Consider the following 9,158-nt stretch of genomic DNA (forward strand, 5'->3'; position numbering starts at 1 on the left):
ACTATTGGGAATAAGTTGTTTGCTTTAAATTCAGCAGGAGTTTGTTATTAACAGGTTCAGAGAAATGTAAAAAATATGATTTCTTAGACTCTGAGTCTACGGACAGTGATGTACTTGCCTAAATTTATACAAGTTACTACTACTCTTTCTGGAAACACTCTTAAACCTGAGCACATATGCAAGCAGAAGAAACCCTCAGTCTGGTTACATATGATTCATCTGAAATCAGTAAAAATAGGTTTTTGAACTTTTTCTGAAATTTTACAAGTCCCTCTGAGTACTGAATCAAGTTTAAGGTCAGTTCCCAATTTATCTGAAAGCCGCTTGGCGTTCCTTAATGAGAACAGTGACTTGTTTTCAAAATAATAATTTTAATGGAAAGTGTTAGAGAGTTTTAATCAGATGTGCTTTCTAATAAACAGCGGTAACGCTGTGATTTTATAGTGTCTGTCATTGTGGGTTTTGAAAGTGCCTCATGAATGTTTTAGTCTCACATCACACAAGGGGAACAGTATTGCTGTACTTGTTTTGCAGACAAAAGGCTAAAACAGAGAGACTGAGTTGTGAAAATGAAAATATTGAAAAATCCACAGTGCTAATGGCTATTCACAGACCTACCCTCCCATACTTATTAGGCATGTTCCTTTGGATATACTTTTATGACTGACAACTAACACCTGTGATAAAGATAACTATACCTTTGATTTGGTGAACTAGTCCCAATAAGAAAATGTTTTCTTGTAGCGTCCCTTTCTCCTTGTTTTAAACAGGACTTAACAAATGTGCTCAAAGCCAACCCTATGCTTAAGCACCTCTTGATTCAGGCCCTATTTGAATACTGGAGATGAAATCTGGTAGACCAACAAAATACATGTTCATCTGGGCACTGACATTTGCCAGGCAGATTAATGTAAATGTATGCAAAATGATTATTTAAGTATCTATTTTACATAACAGTAACAATACAGAATTCAGATCTCTTTGTCTGTTTAAGAGGACAACCATTACTATTGTTTTAAACTGACATGTTTTATGCTAAAATGCTGATAAATTCTGTCTGAAATATTTTTTGTGCCTGTTTTCAAATTCTGATACTGTTACAAACCAAAGGCTGAAGTGAGAATTCTGATTAGTGCATGTTTTCCTGCTTCACAAAAATGCTTCATTATAGTAGATGAGATTCTATAAAGAAAATTATCTATTTGTATACAAATTCGATTCTTATTTCTAATAGACCCTGCTACAGACTGACTGAGCTTGAGTAAAATATCATATAATTACACAAAGAACAGATATTAGTTCCTTCACAATGGTCCTATTCTAAACTTGCAATTACTGTGATGCAAAAATTAAAAAACCCACATAATTTGATAATAAATGTATTCACAGAGTGTTTTTTTCTTCCATTGAATACTTCGATTAAACCAAGACTGAAAATAATTGTCAGTATATTTGACCAGTGTTAAAATTAACAGACGGTTATTGTACCAAAAGAGAGTATTTCAAGCAAATAATTCCACTTAAAATATTGAAAAAAACACATTTTCCAGTTTATACTGTTGGAGGTTACGGTGTCATGTTTGATTAATGAGCTGTTTTATTGGTGATGCAACTAAAGTGTAATGTCATAAGACCCATGTGTTGTAGATTAGAGAGGTATTAAACTTACCTTGGCACAAAGTGAAAAATCTGAAATATCCCTCTGGTAAAATATATCATTCTAGAGGAAAAGACATGTTGGCGTAGCTTGTATTTATGCTGTTGATAAATTACATGTTATGTTTACTTAGTTTAAGTATCCAATCAAATTCTATTATTTTTCATACTTTTGCTTCAGCAACTGTGTGTGAAACCATACTGTCCATTACCTGCTAGTTATAAACAAAGACATGAAGATGACAGTGTGTAATTTTTCTTAAAATAATCTTGGCGTTTATTCTCATTTATCTAGAGTGGTGCAAACCGCAACAGAATGAGGAAGGCATGTTCATGCAGGATGATGTGAGAAGGATCCTCAGCAAAGCCCCAGGCCACACAGTGAAAATTCACCCAATTTCAAAATTGCGTGGGAAACCTGAACCACAGGTCAGGGTCTATTTAAAGATTCACTGAGATCCTGGGACCTTTGGGTCAAGTTTAGTTTGGAAATGATGGCCTGACTTTTGAATCTAGTTGGAAACTGTATATAAAACCTCTAACTAAACCCAGAAATGGATGGAAGTCAGTGGTTTAGGTTGAATTTTACCTTGAGGTTTTGAATTCTGTTGACACTGAATGGTAGATTGGGAATCAGAAGGTGCACTGGAGCTTTGTGTGTGCTTCAATGCAATGAAACTGCCAAGTTTCATGTTATTCTCTCCAGATCTGTACCTGACCTGGAGGAAAATCTGGCTCTCAGTAGTATTGTGTATTTGTTACAGTGCCAAAAATGGCTACTTCTTCTGGTGAGAAAATTCCAAATGGGAACTACCCCTCAGAGGAACACAACTACCTCCTCTTCAGATTTCATCTTTTCCTGACAGTTAAGTAAGTCTGCTTGTCTTTTTTTTTTTTTTTTAATTATTTTTTTCTTAACCTCTCCTGAACTTCTGTTGGCTTTGATAACCTGGGAAACGCTTCCTTCCTGATTGTGGCCACCCCAAATGGGATGTCTTCTGCCACTATACTGGGACATTTAACTACCCAGGTAAAGTATACCAGCACATGGAACTATGCAGTTCATTTCTAGAAATTTTGCTCAGATGGACGTGAAAACAACCAGCCATCTCTCCTTATTTAGAGCAAAATGTGAACAGATGTGATTTCCTACAGAAAAAGTAACTTCTGAGTGAAGAGGAAATAGACTTAAAATCTTTAATGTATCTCATCAGCATTTTTTACACTTGTTATTCTCCAGTACTGTTATTATGAAAAAAGAGCACTAGAAAAGCTGACAGTTTTGATCCAGTAACTGCAGTGGTCTTTCTTGGAGGGGAAAAACTGCTGTACCAAAATTTAGTCTGTGGATTCAGCTAAAAAAGAGCCCCTTAATACAGACTGCAGTCACAGCTCATACCACAAAGACACAGATCAACTCTGCTTTGTCATCTTCATCAGCAGCATCCCAAGAAAATCCCTTCAGGGTATGCAAGTGTTCTTGTCTCTTTCAGGTTCCTTCTGAGGCCATGTAGTGTTGGCTTCTCCTGAGATCCACTGGTAAAAGAATCATAGAATTGTTTCAGTTGGAAGGGACCTTTAAAGGGACACTTCGACTAGATCAGGTTGCTCAGAGCCCTGTCCAGCCTGACTTTGAATGTCTCCAGGGATGAGGCATCTACCACCTCTCTGGGTAACTTGTTCCAGTGTTTCACCACCCTCATTGTAAAAAATTCCTTTCTCACCCCTAGCCTGAATCTCCCCTCCTTTAGTTTGAAACCATTGTGCCTTGTCCTATTGCTACAACCCCTGCTTAAAAGTCTGTCCCCGTGTTTCTCATAAGTCCCAAATTCCCTGTGCTCTAGTTCTTCCAGGCAAAGAAATTGCTGGGTGGTACAACCTTGGGCTGAATTCAGTTCCTTGAAATTTCCTTCTTCCAGAAGTGATGGTTCCACCACTCTCTTCACAGCGCACACTCATCTGGAAATGATCATCTGGGCCCCAGTCTTAGAAACACTTAAGGCTGTGCTGCACTGTGTATTGCTTCAAGGGAATCAGTGGGCATGTTTGAAAGATTAAGAATGTGTGTAATTGTTGACAGCATTTGGACCCTAATCACCACAAGAGAATGTTAAAATATAACACCAAAGTGGTAGTGGTGGGGGGCAATGCAGAGACAAGGGGCTTCCTTAGTCAGAGATCATGTTTTCATGCAAATGTGCTTAAAAAAAAAAAAAAAAGAGAAGAAATGTATTGAAAATTCATTTTATGGTAAGTAGACGTTTCTCCCTTGGATGCTTCTTGTCATTCTCCAGAAGGATCCATCCATGCATTAAGAACAGGATTATTTTTCTGATCTTGGTAGCATTGTGACAGTTTAAAAAAAAACAACTGTCATAACTAATGTAGCCTCCATACATTACAGAGTGATCATGTCCAAAGAATAGACATTGACAGATTTGAAATAATTATGTAAATTTACCTAGAGTCCTATTTAAATGCACATTTTTCAGACTTACAATGAAAAGAAAGAAAACACCCTCAACCAGCCCTTAGTGATTGCTGAGGAAGCTGTACCTACATGCCTACATTAAGCCTAGCACAATATGCTATAAAAACCTCATTACACATCCAAGCTGTCTTTGTATCAGCATTAAATGCACTTCCATACACATTCTGTAAATTACACACTTATAAATTACTCATTTATAATAGCTGCAGGCTGATGGCTACAGTGAAAATTGTGAGGCTTTTTTAAACTTGGCTTATTTTGATATTTTTTTTTTCTTATCTGAGCACTTGATGATCCTGAACTGCCCATTAATGGAAGGCAAAAAAAAAAAAGATATATATATATATATACATATACATATATATATATATATATATATATATACAAGGAAATACTCATGATAGACTCTCTTTTCCATTACTAACTGTACGATAATCAACTATGCCTCAAACTAGAAATTTGTAGTGGCAGACATGATCGTATCTTTCTCCAGCATATTTCTGCTGGCATCAGTGCTGAATAGATATTGATAGGTTTTTAATGTAACACTCAGAAAACCTATGGCAATAGCTCAGAAGGGCAAAAGATACTATACTCCTTGCTTTTTCTTCATCAGGAATCATAACATGCATCTAACTCTTTGGAACAGTTAGGATCAGGGCTCCCTGACAACAAACTGGGTAGGTTAACAGGCATATTAATCTTGTTCTTATCTACAAGATACCCTCCTGTGTGCTTCGGTAGCCTTCACAAGATCCTCTGGTCCACCTATAAAAGAATTCAGCCTTCAAAATGACCCGCCTTCCAGGAGACCGACCTCTGAAGCGACTCTTAAGGTAGTTTGTCAAAACTATAATAGAGGTGCGATGATACCATCTCATTTTGTGAGTCCAGTCTGGTATTTGCCCTTGCCAGTTTTTTGTCCCTCTCTTTTTTCTTTCTTTCTTTGTTTTTTTTTTTTTTTTTTTGGTATGATATGCTGGTTTTGGTAATGAAGCTGGTAGGTACATCTTTCACCAGATCAGGAGTACAAACATTCATGTGCATGTGTATGCTCACACAAATACACAGTCTTCAGAAGACTCCTATAAAGACCGTACATAAGAAAACTGAAATTCTGCTGCCACAGCCATTACGAAGGTTGTAGTCACATATACTCTCAGTTAATGAGTGAGTGCCACCCACTTCAGTGGGTTACAGATCAGACTTATGGTGCCACATAGCACATGCAGTGGGCTGCAATTCAAAAGACACTGAAGTTGTAAGATTCTAAAAGCAGAAGATACTGTAACAAAGAACAAAAGAAGACTCATATCATCTGTTGTAGCCTATTTGTCTAACATGATGGGAAGCTTGATTAGAATTAAAACCTTCACCTTTTAAGTCCATAAGAACCTACCGTGTCCACCTAATCTTCTCTTCTGGATAATGTGGGCAGAAGAATGTCACCCATTAACTCTCACACAGGGATAACAAGCTATGGCTGAGATATGGCTATGTCTTTGACATTGATTTAAATATTCAGATCATAGGGAAACTACTACCTCCCTTAGTCTTGTTCCAGTGCTTGATTAGTTCTGTTGCATACACATCTTGCAGCAGGACTTTTCCAGCTTGGTTATGTTTCTAGTCAGGGACTATCATGTGACAGCAAAGGTGCTTGTAGACAATAATTAAGTCTCCAGTAATCAAGTTTTGAGGTGATGCAAACTCCTTAGGCCTTTCATTGTGAGGGATGATAATTCTGAAGTATTTTCAGAATTTTTCTAAATGGAATGAGGCATGGGAGAAGGAGAAAAGGAAGTCTCTCTGTCCCCATGTACTCCCGAGAAAAATTAAAGTGAGAAAATGCTTGAGGGAAAACCTAGTCAGAGAAGGTGAAGGAAGATGGAATGAATGATTGAAGTCTGAGGAGCTTGTATACGAGGTAGAACTCTACATTTTTAAGGACCAGATCCACTTGCATGAGCATCTGAAGGAGGCAAACAAATTATTCCACTTGTTTTCTGTGGGTTTTTAACTGTTTCAATTTTTATTAAGCATGCTGCAACTCTGTTTGTACCACCTGGGAATTTGTAATCCATACATACATTGATTTTAGTGGGAGGTACTTCTTAGAATGACTTCTTTTCCCACAAATACTTGGAGAAAGCAAAAGTCAAATTCATATTTTAACCTTTTGACTGAAAATTAGCTTTAAAAAGTTATATGTATTCACTAGAAAAAAAAAATGCACAGTGTGACTTTTATCTTTGATCAGAAGACTTGTGCTGCCTTTTCAGTAAGTAAATACTCATGCAAAGTGTTCAGAAGACAAAGATGTACTAAACCAACAAAAGCTCCAATGAGCAAGATTACTTCAAACAGATGAAAAGGTAATGTGCAGTTAGAGTTAGAAATTGCTGGAAATAGCAAGTTGTTCATTTGACCCCAGTGTCCACCAGTAATGAACTGCAACTTTTGGAAACGTGCCCCAATATTCATTGGGTTATTTGTGCAAAACCTGAGATGACTTATCTAAGGCTATATTTACTGGAGTTATTCCCCACTTGTGATCATGTATCTTTAAGTAATGTTTTCTGGGCTTCATAATTATCATATAGACAGAGGGCTCTTGAAAGAGCAGGATGGTGTTCGGATCCAGGACTGCCCCAGTCAGACCTTTACAGTTTGATGTTTGCACTGTAAAATCCAGATGCTTTGCTTTTATTATACAATTTATATTGGGCATTTGCTGCAATGGACTCTCACACCCTCCACTCCCACTTTTATGTTCATATTGAGAATGACTCTATTTTTGCTTTAAATGTGTCCAGCTACACAGCCTCTAGTTATTGTCTCAGTTCTCTCTTTATTGCTTCATTCAATCATTCCTTCTCACAAACATTCTCTGTTTTGCAATTTAACTTAGAATTACGTCTCTCTTCCCCAGTTGTTGGCACTCATTTTCTAACACAAAATCTAGCACAAAATCTAATTGTTGCCTAGTATGTATCAGCAACTTAACGTTTAATATAATTTTTTTCCTCTCTCTCTGTGTGCATGTGGTAGTGGGTAGGGGAGGGGGTAAGGTGTTGTTTTTTAAGGTATCTTTTGTAAAAGGAATGAATTTTTGTAGCTCCTCCTGTGGGGGTTCTTTTTGTTTCTCAGGTAACCAATGAAGAGACTGGAGAAAACTGGTTGGAAAATAAATGCAGAAGCTCTCCACTCTCTATAAAACTGCAGCAGCATTAAAGAGACAGTAAGTGACACTCTCTGATGCTCAGTTTGATCAGAGTGACAATTATATATTTGCACTTTGAATCCTGCTTCTATACTTCTATGACATGGGAACATATATTGGCTTTTTTTTTCTAAGTAGATAAAGAATTAAAAAGATGTGTTTTCATCCTAGTTTCATATTATATTAAAAGCAAACCATATTTTTGTGCATGTTTTCTCCAAGAATCAGAGGATAACACAGAGCCATTTTCTCCTCTGAGTAGGGAAATACCTTTGTGACACCCTGCCCCTTTCGGTCCATCAGCTTTATTTGCTATAGTCTGTGATTAATGAAGCCTCATAAACCCCTGTAAAGTACTGATTTTAACTAATGAAACTGAGGCCAGAATAGGCTGCGTAGCTCTATTTCACTATTTCAGTGAAGGTGAGAACTCAGGAATCCTTGTTCACTGCTTCCTATAAATACTGACAATAGGCATCCCAACACCCGAGTAGAACTTGATTTAGGGGACATCTCTTCCCAAAGGTAGCACAGGTGATTAATGTGCACCAGTGTCACGGGGGAGTAGTTTGAGGGCTGGGTTGAGTGCATCCACCATGAACAGAAGTGAATTGCTAAACCTTTATGGTAAGAAATTTAAGACCGCAATTTCTGTTGTCTCATTCCCTGGTTTAGGATTAATATTTTATCTGTTTGACTAACTTTGTTGCTTTTATAAAAACAATGATTCATTTTGAGGTGGATGTCATGAGTGTGTTTTAAAAGGTACTGATAAAAAATAAAGACTACAGTGGTGCTGTGATTGTGCTAAAAGTGGATTTTTATAAGAACTTAAATCTAGGAGTTTTCCCAAAAGGAGGTAGATTCAAATTTCCTTCAGAAGAAATATATTTTTAGTAGTAAAGTCCAAGAATGATGAAGTGTCACTGTTGTAAATCACTTTATAATATTCAGCCTCAGCACCTGTTGGGGTCTCTCGCAGTTAAGTTTACCAGGGTGAGTAAAGAGTACTTTCAGGGGTTTCAGATCTTTGTTTAGAAATTTCATTTGGGCATAAACTGACTTGAAGCTTTGGTAGTATCACAGAGAGCATTTTAAGTTCGGATCACAACCAAATACAGTCCGAGATTTTAAATGTTGAAAGCTATCTGTGGATGCTTGTTTGATGATCCTGACGCAGAGAGCTGGGTGATCATAGGCCAGTTCTTATGAATAAGGATGTATTTCAAACCATGGGATCACCACTATAGTTTGGTACATAGTCTCCATATAGAACATGTGATTTTGTTAGAAAGGAGGCCAAATTTAACTGTCTTCACATCTGACTATCCCCAAGGCAAAAAAAGTGCTTTAGACATTAAGACTTCACAGAGTTGGCAAGCATCTTGTATAAAACTTTTCTTTCAGGCTGAATAGAGTGAGTGACCTGCCTAAGAGCCCCTTTGTTGAGCAAAGAGCTACGCTTACCTTTATGGCACTTCACAAGATACTGATAAAATGAGTTAAAGAAGTAAATGCTGCTGGTGAAAGTAAGTAGTTTGTTCTGTAAAAACATAACAACACAATACACTGTGGACCTGGGGGCATATTTGGCAGATGAGTGGATCATCACTGTCTGCTCACCATCTTATGATGCACCAGGCGCTCCCTGGGTGTCAGTTATTGTTCTCTGATAGTGGTGGCATACAGAGTTAAATGAAGGTTTGATCGGAGTGCAGCCACTGTTAAGTTTCCAGAATAAACCTCTGTGAATTGTGTTTGCTGTGGTAAATCAAAACATTTGATTAG

The 9,158-nt window shown here is 37.4% G+C and overlaps 1 long non-coding RNA gene across 1 annotated transcript; it reads left to right on the plus strand.

Moving 5' to 3' along the window:
* Nucleotides 1-1,221: 1,221 nt before the first annotated feature.
* On the plus strand, nt 1,222-8,901 carry LOC135579695 (uncharacterized). The gene is made up of 5 exons (XR_010473297.1): nt 1,222-2,085; nt 2,421-2,526; nt 4,868-4,983; nt 7,298-7,388; nt 8,778-8,901. It is a non-coding gene; the product is annotated as an uncharacterized LOC135579695 (long non-coding RNA).
* The last annotated feature ends 257 nt before the right edge of the window (nt 8,902-9,158 follow it).

The sequence above is a fragment of the Columba livia genome, chromosome 5 (genome assembly GCF_036013475.1).
Source record: "Columba livia isolate bColLiv1 breed racing homer chromosome 5, bColLiv1.pat.W.v2, whole genome shotgun sequence".
Lineage (NCBI taxonomy): Eukaryota > Metazoa > Chordata > Aves > Columbiformes > Columbidae > Columba > Columba livia.